This window comes from Herpailurus yagouaroundi, unplaced genomic scaffold, assembly GCF_014898765.1.
Source record: "Herpailurus yagouaroundi ecotype Mexico unplaced genomic scaffold, PumYag 160, whole genome shotgun sequence".
Taxonomy (NCBI): Eukaryota; Metazoa; Chordata; class Mammalia; order Carnivora; family Felidae; genus Herpailurus; species Herpailurus yagouaroundi.
In genome coordinates this window covers 21,821,024-21,845,598 of record NW_024412401.1, presented here as the reverse complement: position 1 = coordinate 21,845,598, position 24,575 = coordinate 21,821,024, and the positions used below count along the sequence as shown (strand labels likewise).

The window sequence follows — 24,575 nt, the reverse complement described above, 5'->3', positions numbered from 1 at the left end:
TAGATCTGTTTTCCATCACATGAATGTAGAGAAGCTTGTATTAAATGGCCATTAGGGTCCACAAAAGGTTTATTACATAGGCTTTACGGGCTGGCCTGAGCGCAGAACAAACACTTAATAATCTATTTCTGTAGGAATCTGCACTCTGAGGTCCAAATGTTGGCTGTGTCTCCATTGGGGCAGTCAGCACATAGACATCAGCTCCCACCCAGGAGCCTAGGAGAGCAGGTATCAACATTTAAAAGCTGGCCTGGCAGTGAGGAGGGGGAAATATCTCCCATAATTCCTTCTTTCAGTGCCATCATAAACTGTTCTTTTAAAATTGCCTGATTAACTCCAGGGAGAAAAGGTGCCAGGTAGATTGTGTTAGACAAAGACAACTATCCTTGCATTTGCTAAGCTATTCATGGTATGTTACTATCAATCACACTGATAGTGGTAGGAATAGCACCCACCCTCTGTGTAGTTCAAGTCCATGAAAGGTTGGGTGTGGAAGCCCACGCTATGCAACAGCCCAGGAAATGGATACTCTTCCTGCTGGAGAAGCCCATCATTTCCTCTTTACCTTTTTCTTGGAAAAATAGCTGGGAAGGGGACATCCACAATGTGTGATGGCTGTGTCCCTGCTCCCAGCTGACTGGGCAGATATCTAACATAAACTGACACCAGCAGATTGTCTCCTGAGACTCTGGAGCCAGGACACTGACACTGGCCAATGAGCCATAGGGAATGGAGTGAGAAGGCCTTGGAGGCTTGTGGGCTAAAGGTACCATTTTGGGGATGTCTTGATGGGTTATATGTGAGAAGATGAACAAGGAGAAAAGCCAGTCTGCAGAGCCAACAGAATGTAATAGAAGTCCAAGAGATGGAAAAGAAACCAAGCATTCTGTGGTAGAGGGGAGAATGGAAAAATTAGACACCTGAGGTCTTTCCGGTTCCTGTGAGGTCCACACTTTTTATAACTGGATGCTCATAGAGTCTCTAGTGTTTTCCTAACTTCCTCTTTTTACCTGCCCTCCAAGTAGGTTTCTGTACCTTGCCTCCAAATGATTTTGACCAGGCTTTCATTGTCTCAAAACAGAGCTCCGATAAAGTGATGGATTGTGTCTGTCTTGCCCATCCTGCTTCCAGAACTGATTTTTGTAAATACCATATGATGGCCTAAAGGGCCCAAAGGAGAAAACTAGAAGTTCAGGGATTCAGCAGTTCATTATCAAGCATTTCCTGGGCATTTCCAGTGTGCCAGGTCCCGAGTAAAGGACAGAAGGGTGTCCTTTCCTCTCCATTTCCAAACCCTCACCAGCTGTGAGGGCTCTGCTCAGTGCCGCCACTTCCTTGAAATCTTCCCAGATCTATGCACATACACATACACTCCCCAGAGTTGGGCTCTCCCTCCCCCAGACTGCCATGAAATAGCTTCTGCATCTCTATTTGGGCATTCTGCCTGTCTTACAGTTCTGCGCATCCCAGGCTCAACCTTTACTAGTATGTGAGGTTCCTGAGAGCAGAAGCTGACTCCCGCTCACCTAGTTCACCTGCCCAGTGCCTGGCACCAACCAGGTGATAACTAGTTTTGGAAGGAGTCCCTTGACACACATTTAGACCATATTTTTGATCTCCAACAAGTCTAACCTCTTATGGGTGCTCATTCAAAGCTGTGGAATCAAACACCAAGTCTCCAGAATGTTCTGGAATGTGACTGGGCACAAGCCCTCATTACAAAAAAAGGACCCCACAGCTGCGAGAATTAGCTGATAGACAGTGCACCTTGACTTGCTACTTTTCCAATCCGACTACTCTCATTTTGCCAGAAAGCCATCTCAGGTGACTCAGCTGTATTAAACACCTTCCCCCTCCCAGTACACCCCTAGCTCTGTGCGATATTATTCTGGGCAATGGTGGCCAGGAGAACATCCCAAATAAAGAAGTAAGGAAAGGCCCTAGCTAGCTCTGGGTGGCTGATTTCTATGAAAATTACCTGGATAAGGGTTTGGGCCAGTTTTACTGGCTTGACTGATTTGTTCACTGAAGTGATTGATAAGACATAATCACCTAGATGTTTGGACCTCTAATTCGGAGAATTCAGGTGTTTGTCCATATGCTTTTCTCATAGTGTTAACCAGCAAAGAAGTGGTTCAGCACGACCCCCAGGAGGATGGCTTCTCCATCAGCCCCTTTCATCTCAGTGGTCTTAATTAAGAATATCACACAGAATGATCAAATGTTCATCACCAAACAATTATGAAAAACTTTGTCATAACAGGGGCCAGACCAGCTTCTGATACCCACAGCATAGGTTACATGTAAACTAAATTCCAACATCACTAAAACACTAATGTTGGTTAAGTTTTTGGTCCTTTTTCTAGATCAGGGATGCTAAATATGCTTCATTTCTCTCATCAATGCTCATTGTTCAGTGGCACTTGCTTAGAGCCCGTGCTGAGAAAGATTCTGAGGCCCAGAGTAAAGTGCTGATGGGTGACTTGGATTTCACAGGGTGGAAACTGGGACACTGAGGAAGGTTACTCCAGGCCAAGGGGCCAGGACAGATAAAGGCTCAACCACTGGTCCATCCTTGGGGACATGTGCACCAAGTACCCTGAGAGCACTGGCTCCTGATCCAAAAAAAGACCACAAGCCTGGGTGTTGGGGTACAGTCCAATGAACAACAGCTGGGAAATTTGGATTGAGAGCATTTGGACACGACAGACACGCTTTATAGCAGTGGTGGCCCCAGTCAGCTATGACGGCAGGGAACCCTGCGGACCGCGGCTGCAGTGCAATTCTGCAAGGTCACTATGACCCCCCCTCCTGCCAGTGGCTCCCTCTTCTCACCCACCGGGGACAAGCCTATGCCCGTTTCATCAAGAAACTCAATGTTCATTAAGGCTGCGATTCCCAGCCTGGCAGGTGGTGCCAATGTGGTGGTCCCCTAAGCCTTTCACTTGTCTGTCTTTCCGCTCATCCCAGAGACTCTCGTGGTCCCCAGGCCAAAGGAAGCCCCCAGGACATGGGGCTGTGGCCCTGTCCCCAGAAGGCTCCTGCCACAGGGGGTTAAATCTTGCCTTTGGCCTGCGCCCCCTCTCCTGTCCTCCTCATCTCCCAGCACTGCCTCACCTGCAGACGGACGTTCGACTCCAGATTTGAATGGAATAAAAACTGACAGTGTGGAGCCATGTTCAGGGCTGAGCTACAAAGGATTCACGCAATTATCTTTGTCAGAATTCATTTTGTCAGCATCCCTCTCTTCTTCAGGTTGCACGCTAATATCTTTCAAAAGTTTGAGGAGACTGAGAGTAAAACAAGGGAAGTACCAGGAACATCTCCACATTAGAACAAACCGGACACAAGGCAGGGCAAGGGCAAGGTGTGTGAACCCAGAAGAGTGAGGGGGGAGGAGCCCTTGGTGCTGCAGAAAATCCCAGAATCACACCGGGAAGGGACCTTGGAGACAACCTGTCCCACCCCACAGTGTCGAAACCACTCCTCAGTCCCTCGCTTCAGGGACAGGGGCCCATTGCTGCTGAGCCCATTGTGGCATTCTAGGGGGGCATGGGCAGCCCCTGAAATGTTCCCTTGGCGCCTGGCCTCAAACACACCAGGAAAAGGCAGCCCTGAGTCCAGGACAGCCATCATGGGTTATCCCAACTGCTCCTGCACATCCTTCACACGCACATGTGTGTGCACACACACCCCACCAACAGAGAGTCTATATGCCGATTGATCCAGCCCTGGAGTGCTTCTGCCCTGCCCTCTGGTCCCTGGTGTGCAGGTCACTTGCCTCAGCTATGGAGGGCTAACGGGGTCTCAGCCTTAACTTGTACAGAGCGGAGCACCTGCTCCCCACTGGCCGCCTCTATACCCAGGCTTCCTCGTCTCAGTTCACTGCAGCTCCTCCCTTTGAGTTGCTCAGACTAAAATCCTCAGAATCACCCTTGCTTCCTCTACCTGTCTCAAGTCCCACATCAAATCTGTCCGCAAACCAAATCGGCTCTGCTTTCAGAATCTGTCCAGAATCAGACCACTTGTCACACTGTCAGCCTGTCCGAGCCACCTCCATCCTCACCTGGAAAAGCAGGCTCCCTGCTCTCCCTCTGCTTCCTCATTCACCTACTCTTTCTTCTCCACATGGCAGCCTGAGCGATGCTTTCACAGCATGAGTCCAGTTACCTTCTCAAAGCCCTCCAGCGTCTCTCTGTGCTACTCAGAGTGACAGCGGGGGCCTCATGTTGGTCTACAAGGCTTGGTTCCCAGACTCCACTAAGGAATGTGGGCTCATCCCCTCCAGAAGAGGGGAGCTTCCCAGAAGAGGGGCATGGTGCTGCTCCTGGTAGGGCAGGGAGAATGTGGACAAGGAAAAGGGAGGAAGGACACCCAGGCCCAGAGGAGGATGGGATTGAAGGCCTGGGTGAGGGGGAGGGGCAGCTCAAAGGGATAGAGCTTTGGGAAACAGTGGGAGAGATTCCTGGGAGAATCAGGGTGTTCAGTAGATGAAGACATTGGACTTCTACCCTGTGGACAACGGCAGAACTCCTGAAGGTGTCTGGGCAAAGGGCTGATGTGGTCACAAATGCTCTATTTCATAGGCCGACAGGGCCGTCACCCAAAGATGGAGGAGAAGGCCCAGAAGAACAATTAGAAGTCAGCCGGCAGGTTGTATGAAAGGAACACTAATTTGGGTGTCCAGAGAGCTCTGCCCCAGTCCCAGTGTCACCACTAATCATACTGGTGATGTTCAGTAATACCAAACCACATCTCCTCCCTCTTGGCCCAATGGCACCTGTCATCGAGTCCCAGAATCACAGAGCTGCCAGGCACCTCAGAGGTCATCTAGTCCAGATTTCCAAACTCCGGCCTGGGAAATCAATTTACTGAGGTAAGAGTGTTTTTAAAATGAAATAGAAGAGAAGGGACTAGGTCAGAGTGCACTGCTTGTAGTAAAGATAAAATTGCTTTATGAAACTTTTGTTTTGAGTGTGTGTGTTGGTTCAAAATATAAATCCACTTCCGTGGGTCACGGTAATGAATGTTTGAAATTCACTGATAAAGTCCACTCCCTCTGCCCTGTGTGAACTGTGTTTACAGCATTCTCAATAAAATGCACGACCTCTCTTGTTCATCTCTGGGAATAGGATGACGACCCCTCTCAAGGCAATGCTCTGTGCATCAGAAGCACTTCCTCACGCTGAGCTCAGATTTGCCTTTTGTCCTCCTGTCCATTGGTCTTCCCCAGTTCTTTGACCATCTTCCCCCAAATAAACCCAGTCTGACTTCAGATAACCGCATTGAAAGAATGGGAGACAAGTTTACAGGCCTCTTGACTGTGTTCTTTCAAGGCACTAAGCTCATGTATTTCTCATGTCTGCCCGGCACCTCTTCTCTGGGAAGCACGATCCGGGAGCTCATTCTGGGTGACCACCTCCCAACTCATAATCTACTCAGTTTCAATGGCCAGAACCCCAACCCCTGGCTCCAGAGATGGCCAGTGTGAGCGCCACATCCCCTTGGTCGTAGGGACTTGGCTCCAGGGCAGGAACACGGTCCAAGCAGAGACAGAGACAATCAGGGACTTTCGCTGAAACTATTAGAACAAATGATACAGTGCTAAGACGGTGGACTATAAGCCCAGAAGTGCAATGACCATCTTTGCCAAAGCCTAGGGAAAATGTGTCACTGAATGAAGCCAACACCGAGGAAACTAAAGGGGATGGAGAAAGAAAGCAAGAGCAAGAGAGAGAATAATAGTTGCTGTGATGGGCTGAAATGTGCTCCCCCCACCCCCCGCCCAATTATGTTGAAGTCCTAACCCTCAGTACCTCTGAATGTGACTTATTTGGAAACAGTGTCTTCACAGAGGCAATGAAGTTAAAATGAGGTCATGAGGGTGGGCCTTCAACCAATATGGCTGATGTCCTTATAAGAAGGAAAGGATTTAGACACACAGACAGATGTGCAAGGAGAGAAAATGCTGTGAAGACACACAGGGAGAATTCCACATGAAGACAGAGGGCTGGAGTGACACATCCGCAAGACAAGGATCTCCAAACATGTCTGGCAAACTTCCAGAAGCTCGGAAGAGGTAAAGAAGGATTCCCCTACATTTCCAGGGGGACTGTGGACCTGCCGACATCTTGATGTCCCGCATCTGGAACCGCAAGACAGTACATTGCTGTTGTTTGCCACCCAGTTTGTGATGCTTTGTCCCGCCAGCCCCAAGACACTAGCACAGCTGCATATACTTATAGAGCACTTACCGTGTGTAAGCATTTTACATACATTAACCTACTTAATATTCACAGCCCTATAAGGTAGTACTGTTTTTACCCCCGTTTTACAAATGAAGAAATGGAAGTACAAAGATGTTAAGTAACTTGCCCATGGTCACTTAGCTTATAAGAGGCAGGGAAAGGATTCGAATGCAGGCATTGGCTGACCATTAGGCAATACTGCCTCTCAAGAGAGGTAGTGTCTTGATGACGCTGTGGAGGCTCTGGATCCAATGGCTAGAAGCCAATTACAGGAGCCAAGAAATATCCAGAGCTCAAGTTCTTTTGATTTGGGTTTCTGCTGCCGACGAACCCACCCTGGAGGCATCCCAGCTCCGTAGAGCTTTGTTCTACAGCCTGGTTCCCAGATGCTTTGTCATCCTTACCGTCTTCACCCCCCACCCCCATTCCCTGTACACTGCCGCCAGGGGGTGGCCTTCTTGATTCCTTGCCTTAAAACAAACCAAGGTTCTTAAAAATGACACACTGGCTCTCTGGTTGGTCCTCAAGGACCAAAAGGCAGAGAGTGGCTAGCAAGGAGCAGCAAGAGGGCTGAAGGGAGCTTTCTGAAAAATTCATTAGGGAAATTCTCCCTCCTAAGTCTAAGGCAGAGAGAAGTAGAAGAAAGAGGAATGAAGCCAAACATGCAAGAAATTCATATGGGGCTTTACAGGGGACTGGGCATGAACAAAGATTTGAGGGTTGACTGGGAGACATGTAAAAGAGAGGGGAGGAGGAGGGGGGGAGTGGAAGGAGGGGAACAGGGAAGAGGGAAAGAGGAGGGGGAGGAGGAAGAGGGCTAGGAGGAGGGGGAGGAAGTGGAAGGGGAGGAGAGGGAGGAGGAGGGAAAGAGGGAGGGTAAGGGGGAAGAAAGGGAGGACAAGAAAGAGGGAAGGGAAGGGAGAGGAAGAGGAGAAAGAGGATGCCTCTCCAGTGTCTCCCGTTCCCACATGCCTCTCCAGGTCCAGTCAACCATCTCTCTCTAAGCATCTCTCCAATCTGGCCCTTTATCTCCTACAAGAAACCTCACGACTGACAAAATCTTGTGAACAGATAGTTAAAGTGCTCCAAAGGAAGGGAGGCTTCCAATGAGCAGTAGAACTTTCCAGTCTAGAGCTGAGAGAACACAAGGTCACACTCCAGAGAACCCAGAGAGCCAAGGAAGAGGTATGGGAAACTGACCATCAGCCCCAGACCCAGCACTTAGGAGGCAGCCTGTAGCAGGTGAAAGATAGTTTCAGGCCAAAATAAAAAGTGCTAGGAACAAAAAATGGGTGATAAACTTCGATAACAGGATCTCTTGCTTTCAAATTGCAGCATGTTGAAGGATTTAGAGAGTCTCAGAGGCCTCTGATGTGAGATGGTTTGGTAAAGCTTATTGGTCTTAACGCTGACAGCAGAGAGGGACGGATATAGACCAAAGTGGGAAAGAGGTAGGAAACTGAAAGACAGGACGGGAGCCAGAAGAGAGGGACAGGAAATACAGAGAGGGGAGAGGAGAGACAGAGTGGAAAATGAAAGGGGAAGAGAAGACACGGAAGGGTCAGGATGGAGAGAGAACTGGTGGGGGACTGGCAGAGTGACAGGTGCCATCATTTGTGGGGCAGAGGTGCCCGGACGAAAGAAAGGGCCCACTGACCGCAGCCCAGGGCACCTGGAGAGCGGCCTCGGATCCCGCAGGAGTGGCAGAGGAGGCCAGGAGGCCGACACATGCTGCTAATAAATGACTCTCGCAGTTGATAACCCTCGTTAAACAGAACTTCACAAATGGCTTAATTTGAATTTCCAATACTTGATAGATTTCAAACCCAGGACAATTATCTTTGAGGTAAAGGATCAATAAACAGTTCCCTGGCCTGAATCCCCCAAAAAAGGGGACGCTTCCAACAGGGTTGCTAGGATTAAAACTCCTTCAAATGCCGAATAAACACTGACTTATCTCTTTTTAAAGAACTTTTCTGTAAGGCAAAGGTTAGCTTTGTAAGGAAAGGCTGGATGAAAATTAATCTAACTTACGGTGACCTCCTCGAGCTGGGTTTGAATTACATTTCCACATGGCCTGTGAAGATCTTTCACGTCTCTCGCTCCATTAGTTGGTGTACTTAGCAAAGGTCAGGTAATGAGCAGACGTACTTTCCAGTCCAGAACATGATCCTGCCACACGGCCCCTTCCACCTTCCTGGCGTGTCTCTGTTGGAGGTCACCGGTCTGGGTACGAGCCATCTTTGCGATGCCTCATCCTGAAGGCTCCTGAGAACGATGGACATTACCATTGTCACCACAGCTCTGGGATGTCAGAGGTCTCACATGGTTCCCCATGCTCTGGGGCTGAGAGAATTTAATAGAGGCCCTCAAGTTTCTTATACTCACAAGGGGAAATTCACACATCCCTTTCAGGGAACTGCTCTGTTTCAACCTGCTAACTAAATGTCAAAAGAGGGGAGGGAAGGAACTGGAAAAGGAAGCCAGTGTGATAAGAAAGCTTCATATGCCCCCAAACCCAGAGTCTTCTGTCTTTTGGTCTCATCCATGGCAGGTTCACATTCGCATGGGTCCCTGAGCTTCTCTGTTCATTTTGTTCCTTTACCCTCAGAGTGGGATCAGAATTCACTGCTTTCAGAAGATGGCCAAAGAGCCTAAAGGAAGCATGCGCTGGATAACAATAATACACACTCATAGTCCTTCTGCAGGAGCTGGACCTCCCTGTTCTGAGAACATAAAGAGATGAATTGGGTCAGACCTTGCCCCCAAGGACTTTAAAATTGTGGAGTAACAGATGTGTATGTCATTGACTGGCACACACGGGCACTAGAGATGCCTGTCATGGCCTCCCCACACCCATCAACCTCCTGAGAGACTATGCCTCCAGGTTTCCTGGGGCTGGATAAGAATGTTCAACCTGTTTAGGAAATGAAATTCAACTTGTTCTCTTTCTTTCTCTCTTTTGAGCTCTCCCCCGTTCTCTATCACTTGCTATATCATAAGGCATCTAACCACCTACTTGGCCATGTTTTCTCTAGCCCCTTCCCTACTATCATTGTGGAAGTTGTACATTCTACTCCCAGTCTTTCAGTGTTGACCCTTTAAACATTTGAGTGCTTGTTTAACTGTATACTTTGCTAAAAGCTTAAAGGGAACTGGTATCTTTATCCTCCTGCCCTCATATTCCCCACACTCCAGACTTCTTGGTCTAGAATGGAAGCCTGTTTGCAAACACGAGAAAGGCATTGCAGCTGTTCTCCACTTGATAGCCATGTGGAGCAGTAAGGAAGGTGTGGTGGGAACTGAGGAGACTTTGGGGAGCCACCAGAGGGGAGCTGCTGGGTCCCAGGCAGGACACCAGAGCCAATCACAGATGGCTGCCCAAGAGTGGGCTGTGGCCAGGGCAGTGCTGGGTGGTGACTGCAAGAACCCAGGCACAGCCTGAGGGCCAGGTGGCTCTGCCCAGAAGCCCTCCACTCTTCCTGAGAGAGAAACTTCAGGCCACCCACTCCCTGAACCCTGGTCACCAACAGCCCAGTGATTGAGCAAGGGAGAGCCTTTGCCCAACTCATTGCGGGGCTCCCCCTTGGAGGACACCTCCCCACATGCCCCAGGGCCCCAAGCAGGGAGTGGGAAGGGGCTCCCGTGCTCTTCTCTGGGGTGAAAACTAGCACACTGGAGCACCCCAGCCTGGGAGGGCACGACGGATATTCCTGCTACACGCACTCGAGGGTTCCCAGCTCTCCCTTTTCCTTCCATTCTTTGCCTTTCATTTAACTGAGCCGAGAATCATGCCGGTGACAAACCCTCCCACAGGCAAGAGAAACTGAGATGAGACCTGAAATCGGACAAAAGCCAGAACCAGAGCCTGCAGCCTTGGCAGGTCCTCAAATCCCAGAAAGCCCTTCAGAGGATCTACCTGAGGTTCCCCGCATCTGGCCAGCCCGGCTGCTTACATTTGTTATTCTTCTGGAACCAGCTAGCCAAACGAATAGAGGGTATTTTTCATTCCCTACTCAGGACCTAGAGTGAGCTTTTTATTTTTTTTTATTTTTTTTATTTTTTATTTTTTATTTATTTTTGAGACAGAGCGAGACAGAGCATGAACGGGGGAGGGGCAGAGAGAGAGGGAGACACAGAATCGGAAACAGGCTCCAGGCTCCGAGCCATCAGCCCAGAGCCTGACGCGGGGCTCGAACTCACGGACCGCGAGAGCGTGACCTGAGCTGAAGTCGGCCGCTTAACCGACTGAGCCACCCAGGCGCCCCTAGAGTGAGCTTTTTAGAATGTAGATTGGGTCTTATCCTTCCCCTTTATAAAGCCCCTTGATGGCTTCTCACCCCAGCCCCCTTAAGACAAAATCCAAATTCCTTACCGTGCCTCACAGGGCCCCGTGTGTGCTGGCTTCTGGCTGCCTGAGGACATGCTGTCCTTCCCTTTCTTTGCCACCCCAGCCCCGCACGGCCACTCTGCGCTCCCTGAACTGATGGTCTCCGTCTCCTTGCCAGCTCTCACCCTTCGTACAAGCTGGGCCCTCGGCCTGGAACACCCCCTCTCCTCTTGCCCCAGCTCACCCCTGGCTTGTTTCTTCTCATTCTTCAAATTTCAACTTAAATGTCACCTCCTTGGAGAAGCCTCCCTCTCCAACCACCCGCTGAAATGAGGCATCACCACCTCCCTCTCTTTGTAGCACTTCCCCTAACGGTGATTTGCTTCTCTTCTTGTTTATCCTCAGTCTCGCCCCACAAGGCTGCAAGTTCCACTGAAAAGGACCCTGCCTTGTTCACTACTGTTTCCCCAGCACCTAGAACAATGCCAGGCTACCCATAGGCTACTCAGTAATTATTAGTGAAATGAATGAGTGGATTTATCAAATAAGCATTTATTGAGCGTTCCAAGGTTGCGGTGAAGAATGAGTGAGGCAGTACTATGCAAATATGAATGGCTCTCATTGTCAGCATCATCACTATTTCTAGCCGAGATGAACGTGCAGACCTGAGCATGGGCCAACCACCAGCCAGTTTTGCCAGGCTGGTTATTTCCAGCACAATCTGGACAACAGCAACCACTGAAAAGGTCAAGGTTTCACCACACTTGGCACAACAAGGATCATTTACAGTCCGATCATTTGGATTAATTTCTTGACTTTGGTTTGATCTGTTTTTGTCAAGCAAGCAAATATATATTGATATTTGCAAAAAGCTTCCCTGCATGTGGTGCCCACTAAAATATGGCTGCATTTTCCATAGTAATTGTCTCTAGAAGCTCATTCCCAGCTGCGCTGGCTCATTTAGCTAATCTGCAGTAAGTATGGTATTGATCCAAGCAGCAAGGGAGGAGCACATTAGCCTGGCCCACAGAAGGGTCATTACTTTGGCTGCATGGTCACTTTACAGACTTGGCTGCAGACTAAAAGCCACCCCGAGAAATCAGCCTTCTGCTCTGACCTCACCCCAAGCACCACCGTACTTACTCACCCAGGCAGTGGCAACTGAGCTGGCCACAAGGAGAAAGGCAATGTGATGACAACATTTCAAGGAGACCCTATCACTCCCAAGAAAGAGCTCCTATCATTCATTCTTTTCATTCATAACTGACAATATCTTCTAAAAATGGTAATACTCAATGCTCGCCAAGATGCATTAAAATTGATATTTTTATATGCTGTTATATATGCCTACAAATGTCCAGAAATAGGGGATTGGTTAACTGAATAAGCTACTGCACATATTTTCAAAGAATACTCGTCAGTCATGGGAAAGTATGTGTGATTTATGAAGTGGGGGATGGGGAGGAAGCAGCTTTCAAAACAGTGTGGACATTTTGTACACCATCATCCCAAAGTATTTAAAACTAAATTTGCACATATGCATAACAAAATTACTGGATTGATGAAAGAGGTGGTGGATGCCCAGGGAAAGGTATAATTCTCTATCTTATCTGTATTTGAAATATTTCACAATAGGGGCACCTGGGTGGCTCAGTCGGTTAAGCGACCAACTTCGGCTCAGGTCATGATCTCGCGGTCTGTGAGTTCGAGCCCCGTGTCGGGCTCTGTGCTGATGGGTCAGAGCCTGGAGCCTGTTTCAGATTCTGTGTCTCCCTCTCTCTGACCCTCCCCTGTTCATGCTCTGTCTCTCCCTGTCTCAAAAATAAATAAAACGTTAAAAAAATTTTTTTAAAAAAAGAAATATTTCACAATAAAAAAGTGAAAAAAAAAAAGATTGAATACATACATGCCAAAATATTGACAGCAGATGCAGGATCCCAGATTGTTTTTATTTTCTTCGGAAAGAGTGTCCATATTTTTCAAATTTTCTTAAATACACTTGAATTCTTTTTAAGATTTCCTCCCCCCCCCCCCAAAAAAAAACCAATAAAACTTCCTTTACAAATAAAGCAACCGTCACACATGGCACCCAGTTGGTTAGTGCTTACATGTTCAGGGTCTGGGAAGGCGTGATGGAGGAAAGAGCTAGCTGGGGAAGGAGAACAGGTGTCCCAGGAAGGAAGAACGCTCTAAGGCAGGGAAATCCATTGTTTGGAAAAGTTGGTGGATCCTCTTATTTGGCTGATTAGAACCCGTGAAAGGTAGACCAGACTAAAAGGGTCTGGAGGATCCAGAATCAGAGGACTGGGGGCCATAAAAGGGAGGTGGGGAGGGACCTGAGGGCACTGGTGTGCAGAAGAGCTCTCTGTGTTAGAATGGTCACCGCAGGCTGGAGCAGAGGGTGTTGGATGGCCACACTACAAATACGGCATCCGGTAGAGAGGCTAGAATATGGCCAGGTGGAAATAAGTGGGCCAAGCCCGGGGCAGTGGCAGTCCGGCCACCCAAGGAACATTCCCCAAGGTCCAGCACAGGTTCCCTGGGGAGGCGATTAAGAGCTCCAGCTGAGGGGCCAGATTGCCTGGTTTGATCCTGGCTTTACCACTCACTAGCCGTGTGACCAGAGGAAAGGACAAAACCCTTCTGTCCCCCAGGGTGTTCATCTGTATAGTGAAGATAATAATACGCTATCACAGAGCTGTTGAGAGGATGAGTCGATAGATGTGAAGCACTTGTGAACAGGGCCTCATATAGAGCAGCAGTACAGGTTAGCTGGCATTATTTCCTCCCACCGGAAGTCCACCCACAGTGCCCTGTGCCACAGTAGCATGTTGCGTACAGGACCATCTGAATCAGCAACGGGCATAAGCCAAGGCACAGTGTGTGGGCTCTGTCACTCCAATCCTCCCCAAAAAAGTTGTCAAAAGAGTTAAAGTGTTGACAAAGTCAAAGTTAGGAGAGACTAGAAGGATGTTGTAGAAAGTGTCAGTGACCCAGCCTCTGGTCGCAGCTTTGGCATTAACTCCCAGATCAGAAGTCAGGGTGAAGATGATTGTCCTGGAACAAAATTCCTAGGTCACTGGCAGGATAGTGCCCCCTGTCCTGGGTGCAGAGCCCATCTCTTCTGACTCCACCTGCAGCCTGTGGCCGGGAGGTTTTCTGGGGCTGCTTCCCTCATCTAAACTGGCCTTTAATAGCACCTGTTGTGGGGCTGAGGTCCATCTGCTCTGAAGGAAATAAACTGGAACTACTCCCGTTACCACCGCAGGAACTCTGCACCTACCAGTCCCCAATGCAAACTGCACGTGGATTCTGTAAAACTCAAAGTTGAAGGCAGAGCTGCCTTTGGTCTGAGCAGGCAGGAGAGGGTGGTGGGAGGAGCGATGTCCCCTACATCCCTACCTCCTCTCCTATTTTCAGACCCACAGAAGTGATAAACAGGCTCATTCCAAGGCAAAGGAAATGCACAATCAATCCACGCCTTTAGGGCTGGGCTACAATTTAAGGAGAGGAGAAGAGAAGATAAATAAAAAGGCCTATTTTCAAGAGAGCCATTTAAGCCCAGAGAGAGGCCGTAATAATGTGCGCACCAGCTCTGCTTACATTCGTCCCTGGCTCTCTCAAAATTGCCCTGAGATAATCAAAAGGAAGTGAAGGGGAACAACACAGACTGCAGTTGAGAAGAGGATGTGGTAATTAGCACCCGATGCCTGGACCCCGCTGTCAGGCAGAGCAGTTGGTCACCGCGGGGCCTCCTGCTGTCTTCCAGTGGCAGAAGACACTTCGGCTCTTCCCATCTCACCCTGAAGTTGGAAAGTACCGCACTGACACGTCCATGACTATATTTCTAAAATCATCTCTCAAAGAGATAAATGACTTCCTCCAGCCAGCGTTGTCCGACCTGGGTCTGGGAATAGATAAATTCATTTACTCGGGAGCTAAATCTCCATTTTTCTCCCGGTGCCATCTATAATCCCATCTCTTTCACTGTTTGAGACACTTGGGGTGATGAATGTGCTCCAGTCTTGGGAGAGAGGTGAAATCCTCACTGGGAGGACCTAGCGGCCAATCTGAGGGCCAGGCCCAAGTGACAACCTTCTCTCTGGGCCGGCTGAGTTCCGGAAGCCACCACACAGATGGGTCCCCTGCAAGGAACCACACTAGGCTCCAAGTAGGAGTCCTGTCATCCCCACATCAGACCTGTCTACCTGGGCCTGGACAGGCTGAAGCCTGCCCTGCAGAACGGCGAAGCCCCTTCCATGTCCCCTACAGTAGGAGACAAGGACTGGCTGGGATCAGAGGAAGGAAGGCCGGACAGGCAGCATGGCTCTGGCAGATACCCCAAACTCAGCTCCTGCAAAAAGGCTAGAATTGAACCTCGAGAAGGATTCTCTATTGCTAGTAATTCTTCCTGGGGATATTAACAAAGCAAGGCCGCAAAAGTTACCCCCTCTGTCTCTTCGCTGATCTTCCAGGCCCGTGGATCAGGGTCATCCAAACTCCATGAGCCACAATTTCCTCACCCATAAAATGGGGATCTTAATTCCTATCCTGCAAGGATTCAGAGAGGCGAAGCATAGACACTGGTAAGATAGATGCACAGCTTGTTATTATTCTGTCCTAACCCAGCAGATCACATCAGGACACCTGGCCCAGTGGGTCTCAGCTCCCACTGCACGAAGCCATCACTGGGAAGCCATAAAATAAATAACAAATGAAACACGGTGCCTGACTTCCAGCCTGAACCAATTATATCCCATCTCTGCCAGTGGGGCTGGCACTGGTATTTCTCAGTGTGTAGCCAAGGGCCGAGAAGCTGTGGTCCAGTTTGCTCACTTGCTCACTCCTTTCTTCAGACCCTGGGGTCAGCTCCTTGTCAGGCTCTAAATGATCAACACATGCTTGTTGGCTCAGGGGCAGCCCTGCAGTGGCCTTCCCAGGAGAGACAGAGGAATGATGACATACTGGCTAAGACACATCAGTAAGGACTGTGGCTTGAAGCCCACAAGCTCACGACAGTGTAGCAGATGTTTATTGAGCCTGTTTGAATGCGAGGTTCTGTACTGCTTGCTGTGTGTGGATTGTGTCTCTTAATCCTTCTCATGACCCTTGAGGTGGCACTGATAGGAAGACAATTTTACCGATGGGAGCACTGAGGCTTAGAGGCTACCATGTGGCAGAAGAGAATTTTGCCTCTGGCCTCAAGCTGGGGCATGTTCCTCACCCTATCTCTCTGTGCACCAGTTCCTGTCTCGGTTAAGGAGGGGGGCCATGAGCCCCAGCCCCAGCTTTGAAGTCGCTCTGGTGTAGTACAAAGGGTGGGTGCTTGGCTGCCAACCAGATGTGCATTCACACCTGTGCTTTTCACCATGCCTGGGCCCTGGCTTTCAAGTTGATGACAGCAGAATGAGGTGGGCCCACAGAGTGGTGACCTGGATGGTCAGGGGCCTGATCTCCAAGACCAAGATCTTCATGACTGTAATACACGGGCTCGGCCTGAGATTAAGCTATAGAGTTTGTTCCCCATCAGTCCTTCACGGACGCCCCACTGAAAGTTGCATGTGGGTGTGTACGTGTATGTATGTGGGTGAGCTGTCCAAGGTCACTTGCCAGTTACTGATAGAGCTCAGGATCCCAAGATGCTGAACTCAAAGTATAGTGCTTCTTTTCTTAAGACAGGGATACTGCGGGAGCTTCGGCCAAGGGCAAAGCCTCCTGGTCCAATTTGGACCTGGACTCTTGGCCTTAGCTCAGCCTCGTGGGTGCAGGATGGGTGCAGAGGCTTGGTGCTCAACATCTTTTCCAATCCCTTCCAGTTGGCCTTCCTGTGCTATAGAGCCAAGAAGGCCCAAAGCTGCGTTTACTGGATGCCCTTGCAGCTGAGGGTCCAGATGTGATTTAGGTCCAGCCAATCAGATGCACCTGAGTAGTGCATGTGGCAGGTGAGGGGGAGGCAGGGCTGCGTGTCTGCTGCTCCTGCCCCTTCAGCTCATGCTGCATTATCTGCAAGAGCCGTCATACGTCAAGAAGCACAGTCAAGGCACTGTTGCTTTGCAGCTATGGATCCAGCACATTCCTCCACTCTCCTGACTGTGGCAGAGGTGGGGCTCCTCTGGCAGGCCGGTTCTGCAGTGTTGTTCTGGGAGTTATTTCTGCAGACCCGGCCAAGGGTCTACTCCGCTCGCCCTCCAAATGAACAGTAAGCACCTAGTTTCCTGTCTTAAATCCCTTTCTTCTTAAACAGCTAAGGCTACTTCTATTATCTGCGACTAAATGTAGACTCCTACCAACTTACCTGGCTTTGACTGTGAGACCTACATGAATAAGGGGAAGCAGTACTGCCCTGAACCAGGGGCCAGAGACGGTGAGCTCTGCCTCCAGCTTGCAGCGGGCACTTGGGTGAAACACTTGCCTAATTTGAGCCTCAACCTTCACATCTGTAAAGTGAGGACCACCCACACTGGGCTTGCAGCAAACACCAGTCCTTCAGAAACTTAGTCTAGCCAAGGAGAGGAGCTACTAGTAGGGAAATGGGGGCTATACAGTATCTCGGTTGTCCTGACAGATGATTCTGCAGTATAGTGGGACACAGAGGAGAGACAGTTCCTGGGGAGAGGTGGGGGAATCATAAGAGCATCCAGAGAGGGAGTTGGCATTGATAGGCTGGGGACAGGAAAGGCGGAGTTATAGACGGAAGAACCATTTGAGAAGAGATACAAATGTAGGAGAGTCTTGGAAGTTTGGGAAACAGGAAAGTGTAGGGCAGAGAAGAGGAGAGCCCAATGAGGAAGAATCCTCTGGAGGACAGAGCCAGACCCTCTGGGGCCACGGTGGTAGCAGCCAACCCTCCATACCTGCTGCCATCCCAACTCCTGCCTCTTTACAACCTAAGTGTTTCAACATCCACAGCCAACCTGTGAGGTGAGAGGCAAGTCACGTTTGCCCCATTTTATAGACGAGGAAGCTGAGGCTCAGAGGCAAGAAGCTGACGCATGGGCACACAGGGAGTTCAGTGGGGGAGAAAGGGTAAGAGCCAGTTCTCTGCCTTCCAGCCCAGCTTTTCTGCGCGCGACGACCCCTGTCAGTGGGCGGGACGCAGCTCAGGGGGCGGAGCTGGGCCTGCCAACGGAGTAACTGCAAGCTGAGGCTTTCACCTGCTTGGTAGGGACCTGATCCAAGGGCTGAAGAAGGGTCCTGGGCTTCTGCGCTGAAAGCCGGGGCCACAAAGACAGAAAGGCCTGGAGTGAAGGCAGCATAGGGTTCAGCCTACCCCCCAAACCCCAAGTCCTGCCAGTTATCATGGTTATAAGGAAAACAGACACAGGATCTGATCCCAGTCTCCTCCCAGCTCCAGGAAAGGCTCATCACCACACTGAGTCTGGGTCTCAGCTTGCTCAACAGTAAAATGGGGATAATAAATTTTGCTTTGGTTACCTTCAGGGTTTGGGGAGAAACACATGTGATAAAGGATCTAAAAGCCTCTGGTCACCCATAGACCTGGCAGTCAGGGATCTTCACCTGAGGAATGGAGGAATGGGCGGGAGGGGGGGGGGCCAGGAGGGGGCCTCTTCCATACACTCACCCCAGAGTGGGCATTTTCCTCCCTTGTCCCTTGTTTCCTGCCTCTCTCTACACCCCCCTCATCCCCCTGCCCAGCCTGTTTGGCATCCCCCTGACACCTCCCCTATCCTAGTCTTTTATCCTGGCTGGCGGAGGCAGAGGGGGTGCCCAGATACAGAAGGAAAGCCCCTCAGCAGTCAATCTCATTCCTGCTCTCTGGGCGGCAAAGCTGGAAATCTCCCAAGCTGGATTTGGCCGTGACCCTGCACGGCCGAGGTACCCCCCTTTTGTTTTGGGCATCTTCGCACCGTGGAGCTGCCGCTGCCATCCCACCACCAGCCCTGTGAGGAGTTCCATCCCATTAATGCCTCCACGTCACCATGGCAACACAGGCTCCCGACTCTTCCAAAGATGGGAGATAGGAGTGCCCGTGCCAGGGCAGGCCTGCACCCCTTCTCCACACGCGCAGGAGAGCCAGAGACCTCGACTCGTCTCCAGTCAGGACAGCTGCCTCGCCTGATCTGCTGTGTCCCCGGTGTCTGCCCTGCAGAAACCCCCGCACGCCCCAGACACCCACAGCCACTGAGTGTGTTAGCGGATGGCTTTCAGCTTTTTTTTACGCCAAGTTTCTCCATGACTGCGTACCTGCCTTTTCTCCCCACAGCTCTGAAATCCAAGCAGGCTCATAGCAGAGCTGGGGCTAACACAGTGACAGTGTGTAGTGGCTAATACACTCCCGTGTTTTCATTGACTCCACGGTGGAAACCTCCAAAGTATGTATGGCCGTTCCTCCCATTTTATAGAAGAAATCGAGAGGGTAAGTAGCATGTCCAAGGTCACACTGCTGTTAAATGAAGACAATACTTGAATTTCAGGGCTGTTTTTCACTTGGTATATCTGACGCGTAGTTCTTACAATACGCCAGGTGCTGTTCTGTGCTTTATGCATATTAACTCTTTTAAACCTCATAACAGTCCGATGAGGTAGGTACTATCAATAGCTCCACCTTACAGACGAGGATATCAAGGCCCAGAGAAGTTAAGTAAGTTGCCCAGAGTCACACAGAATGTGGTAGAGCCTGGAGTCAAGCCCAGGCAGTTTGGCTTCCGAGTTTGTGTCCGTAACCACTATACCATGCTTGATTATAACTCTAAGGTTTTAACTCCCAGCTGTACCCCATCTCACCCTGAAGTCAAGAAATTGACCACCTGACCACCTCCTGTAGCCATGCCTGGCTTCGCTCACTGAACCGGCTGGCTTCTCAAACCAAGAAACTGGCTAGTTTTGAGGATTTTATCTTCCCAACCATCCTGCATCTTTCTTTTCCAATTTCGCTCACTCGCAAAGTAAGCTCACGTTTCCACTCATTGCTCCGGGCCTTAAAAGGCCCCCATTTGGAACAACAGCTGGGAATTGTCTTCCTTGAGAGAGAAGAGCCTTCCAGTACCCTCGCAAGGGAAGTCCCCCTTGTCCTCCCACACTCAGACTGTCTCCAAAGACCATTAATGCAATCACTTAACAAGAGGCCGGCTCTAATAGAAAGGAAGAAAGAGGAGGAGCATTGTTAGCGGTTTGAAGGGGAGAAGAAATCATAAAATCCATCAAACCTGTATTTGTCTCATTAAAAGTGTTTCTAATTTATAATGTCCTGGAATCCAGTTGCCGCCCAGCTGTGCAGGCCTGGTAGTGCTGCCTGGTGCACACCCCCCACCACCGCGCCGGGGCCCCCTCTCCCACCTCGCTGGGACTGCCATCAATTTCTGCTCATCAGCGGCACTTACAGTAAATGGATTCATTTGTGGCAATGGGAGCTGAGAGACAAAGGTGACAATATAATTAAGGTTTTTAATTCTATGCCTGAACAGTTAAGTCCAGAACTCATGATAATTAGCTGGCTGTAATGAAAGATCTTTAATCGTTATTTTCCCTTTGTTTCCTATAATTGTTCATTTTGGCCAACTACATTTGTCCTTTCATTTGAGTCTGGCTGCAGTTTTGTGTCACTTCCATTATTCCTATAAACTCCGAAGAAAATATGTTGTGGGCTGGTCCTTCACAAAGTCATGGCGAGATGACACAGGGGGCTCATCCATGCACAACTGCTGACTGGGGGCTGGTGGCTACTTCCCAGAGGAAAGGAAAACTGGGCCCAAAACATCCACAGGCCTAGGGATGTGTCTACATAAAAACAAGCACCGGCAGGGGAATGAAAAACAACGGGCTCTCGATAGCTGAATTGGCCGCAAGAGTCGGTGTAGGGAAGGATGATTGTTATCACACAAGTGCCTAACTCTAGGATGCATGTATTTATTGTCTTTTCCCCTTTTAGCATTCCTATTGTCAGGATGCCTCTTACAACCGATGTGCATACTTAACATCAGCCCCTTCTTTGTATTTCCTGCAAAGTTACAAATGAAATCACAGTATTTCTTATAGTTGATGATGCCTTAGACTTGAAAAAAACATGGTAAAGCATCATTCTATGCAACAAATATGTATTAAGGACTTATCACATTACAGGCTGGGTGCTGGGAATGTAGTGATGGGTAGAAACAGGCCGTCTCCGCTCCTGTGGTCTCCACAGTCTGGAAGATCTTCAGCGCAACCTCCTGTCCAACCATGGCTGGCCGGCTACACAGGACATTTTTCACTTGCTGTGCGGACTGTGTGGACTCTGCTTCAGCTATGGATCCAGGTAGCCAGATTTCTGGTAGGCAAAGGACTCTCAGAAACCAGAACACCATAGCACAGGAATGGAGGAACCCAGAAACCTGAGTTCTGTTTCACAACTAACCAGGACTAGAGAGGAAATTTGGGTGGCAGTATTGTAATAGGAAAGGAAAACTGGCCTCAGAAAGCACGTAAGGAACACACTTGACTGTGGGAGGCACCTGGGTGGGAGGCGTGTGTGGCTTGTGACACATTCCATGTCCTTTCTCGCCTCCCTCCACTGCTGATCTCAGTCCTGAAAGTTGCTTTCCGGGGCGCCTGGGTGGCGCAGTCGGTTAAGCGTCCGACTTCAGCCAGGTCACGATCTCGCGGTCCGTGAGTTCAAGCCCCGCATCGGGCATGCGGGCTCTGGGCTGATGGCTCAGAGCCTGGAGCCTGTTTCCGATTCTGTGTCTCCCTCTCTCTCTGCCCCTCCCCCGTTCATGCTCTGTCTCTCTCTGTCCCGAAAATAAATAAAAAAAACGTTGAAAAAAAAAAAAAAAGAAAGAAAGAAAGTTGCTTTCCCAAGGCCACCTGGTAAACACATGTATTTCTGGAGAGGATTACGGCTAATCTGTGCCTCCTCCGATGCACAGCCCTTCAGCTCACGGTTGTGAACATTGCCTTGTCTCAGACGCCCTTTAGTTACCAGTTATAGTGAACGGGAAAATCAGACCCCCCAATAAAAATCTTCTTCCTCTTCCCCAATCCATTCTACACACAAAGTCAGAGTGAATGTTTTAAAAACACATGGCCCTTCCCTGTAAAAATCTTCAGTGCCTTCCTAGTATCTTTTGGAAAAAATCTAAACTGAAAACGGCCAGAGTCCAGCATTACCTGCCTTCCTCTCTCCTCCTCTTGGGCTTTCCCCTGCAGCCTGGCTGCTGGGCCCTCAATGTAGCAAACGCGTTTCAGCTCCAGGCCTTTCTCCAACGTCCAACCATCTTTTGCTTACTGAATGAGATCCTTTCAAGGCCAGCTCCAATGTTGCCTTCAATATAAATTATGCCCCCATTACTTTGTTTCTTGTCACACTTACAACAGTGGGTAACTGTAGAGTAAGCTGAGAGTTGGTTTACTTCCTTTTTCCATTCTTATAGACTGTAAAGTCCCTAAGGAAAGGGTCTGAAGCAGTATCCTCGGTACCTAGAACGGCGCTTGACATTTTGTTGAACGAAAGAACAACGGAACCAGACTCACAAAACTAATCCTTGAAGGCCTCTCTCTAAACGAAAAAGGACCAAGCACCCTGAAGAGTTGTGGTGGGTCTGGCCACCACACCCTGCTGGGTAGAGCCTGGGGCGGGGCTTCCTCGGTGGGCGGAGCAGGCCAACAGCTCAGTTCCAGGGCAGGCTTTAATGTAGTGCACCTCCTCATGGGCCACCCACTGGGAAGTTCCACCTCTGCACTCTTGGCCAGGCTCTGCTCACTTGGGAGCCAGGGTGGGGACCAAATGGGAGCACTCCAAGCGGGGACCTACTTATTCCTGCCCAGAATCCGGAAAGACTACAGGTGCAGCTGAGGCAACCTTACTGACCCCAGTTCACAGGCTAACCTTTGCCTCCTGCTCTAGCCTCTTAATGCACAGGAAGATTCACTCAGGGCTGAAGAGCACATTCACACATTAATTCAGTCAACAAACACCGAACACATTGGTGCCAGACTCTGTACTAGGCACTGGGGCACAACTAGTGAACCAGTCCAGTCAGGTGTCCATTGTCCCAAATTGGTAGCCCAGTGACCACACACACACACACACACACACACACACACACACACACACACACGAATTTCCTCACAGCCCTCCACCCAAGGTTAATCCTCAACTTCTGCTTCCTGTCCATTCTCTCTTTGGACTGTCTCTGACACTCTGGGCTTACGGCTGCTGACCCCAAGTGTGGGAGCTTCTTGTTTGCTCAGATGTCCTTCCTGATTTTCAGTCCAGCTGCATACTTTTTCCACAGTTCCCTTAAAACACAACACATGTCATTCATCCATTTATTTATTCAAAAAATATTTAGTGATCACCTACTATGTGCCAGACTGTACTAGGTACTAGAAATAGTTCTGTGAACAAGGCTCTCCTACAGGCTAGTTGGGCAAACACAAAAAACAAATATGTGACTGTGATGATTTCCCATAAAGTAATCACTGTTGGAAGGAAAGAAAGCTGAGCCCGACTGAACAGGTAGTGTTTGAGTGGATGGCTCTGGTCAGAGAAACATCAAGCCTCCCCAAACTTGTTTCCCCTTTTCTATCAGTAGCATCTTTGACCTCTCAGTTTTCTTGAGCAGACAACCCAGAGTCCCCAGCTCTTCCTGCTCTGGCCCTGTTGACTGTAATCTCATGCCCCTCATGGGCCAGTCTCTTCCTTGCTCACATTCAGGCCACCTCTCTCTTATCTTGACACTTGTGCCCTTCTAATTCATCTTCACCCATCACTGCCAGATTGGCCTTCCAGAAACACACTTCAGACCACAACACTCTCCTGCTTAAAGCCCTGCAGTCATTACCAAGTACTCTCTGAACAAATCCCATTATTCGCAGACTGATAATCAGCATCCTCCACAATTTTAACCAACCACCCCCAATCTTTTTTCTCATGACAATATTTTGCACTCCCAATATCCTAACCAGGCCTATATTCACAGCATTTTATTGCCTCTATACTTCTGCTCATGCTGTTCCCTTATCCGGAATGCCCTCCCCACTTCTGTGTCTAAGTGCCCATGCCACCTGCTCCATAACTACACACACACACACACACACACACACACACACACACACACACCTGTCACGATGGTACTGTTTCCTTCTCTGAAGGCCCATAGTACTTCACCTGTTCTTCTCTTGGCCCCCAAACAGATGATGAGCTGCTTCAGGACAAGAGCTCTGTCTGATCCATGTGGCCCTCTGTGGCGGTGGGTGGGAGGGAGTAACTTGTGAGGGTTAGGAACAGGCTCCAAATCCCAACTCTGTTACTTGTGAACTGTGTGACCTTGGACCATTTGATCCTTGTGTGCCTCAGTTTTCCCCTCTGTAAAACAGGGATGGACTGGGTTGATTATATATGTGATATACTTAAACAGTGCTTGACTCAGCCTGTTAACGATTATTATGGGAATAACTAATTGTGGGTAGATAGATGAGTCAGATTCAACAGAGGTGGGTTCCAGTTCAGACCTCAGGGAGCACCTTTGGATGGACCATCCCTGGGTCATTCCTCCCCCACCAGGTTTCCCCACAGGACCCAGGAGGAGACCAAGGCTAGCTGAATACCCTCCTCCCCTCAAGGAATTTGGGAAGATACAGCCCCTCTACACACATGCTAGCCTCACCCTCTGCCATCCTGTGATTAAGCCCTGTTCCTCAGTCATCAAGGTTACCCAGTCCCCCAGGTTGCCCAGGCAGCTGGGAGTTGGGCATCATCCTTAGCTTCCAGATCCCGAGCAAGCTGGTCATCATGCTCTTCCTGCTATTCTGGGAGCTCGCAGCACACACAGGCCAGCTGTGCAGGACAAGGGCCTGGGCTTCCTCCCTCCCCAGGATGGCTAGAGTCCATTCGCAGCATGCTGGGAAGCTGGGAGCTCACCATCACCTCAAGCAAGGCCCTCCTCACCTGAGCAGCAAATCCCTCACTACAGGTGGCAGGAGTGCTCATTTTGTATACCTACTCTCTGTGCGCTAGCCTGCCACAAGGTGACTTCAAGGTCCTCTGTGATCCCCAC

At 49.7% G+C, this 24,575-nt stretch overlaps 1 long non-coding RNA gene across 3 annotated transcripts in view; it reads right to left on the bottom strand.

Moving 5' to 3' along the window:
* Window positions 1–24,575, bottom strand: part of LOC121034677 (uncharacterized) — a 70,828-nt gene that overhangs the window by 34,580 nt on the left and 11,673 nt on the right. For 2 of the 3 annotated variants that reach the window (XR_005792558.1, XR_005792557.1), the window contains exon 2: window positions 8,283–8,516. The exons of the other annotated variant lie outside the window; for it this stretch is intronic. This is a non-coding gene — a long non-coding RNA (uncharacterized LOC121034677). The remainder of the gene's footprint in view (window positions 1–8,282; window positions 8,517–24,575) is intronic. 3 annotated transcript variants of the gene reach the window in all.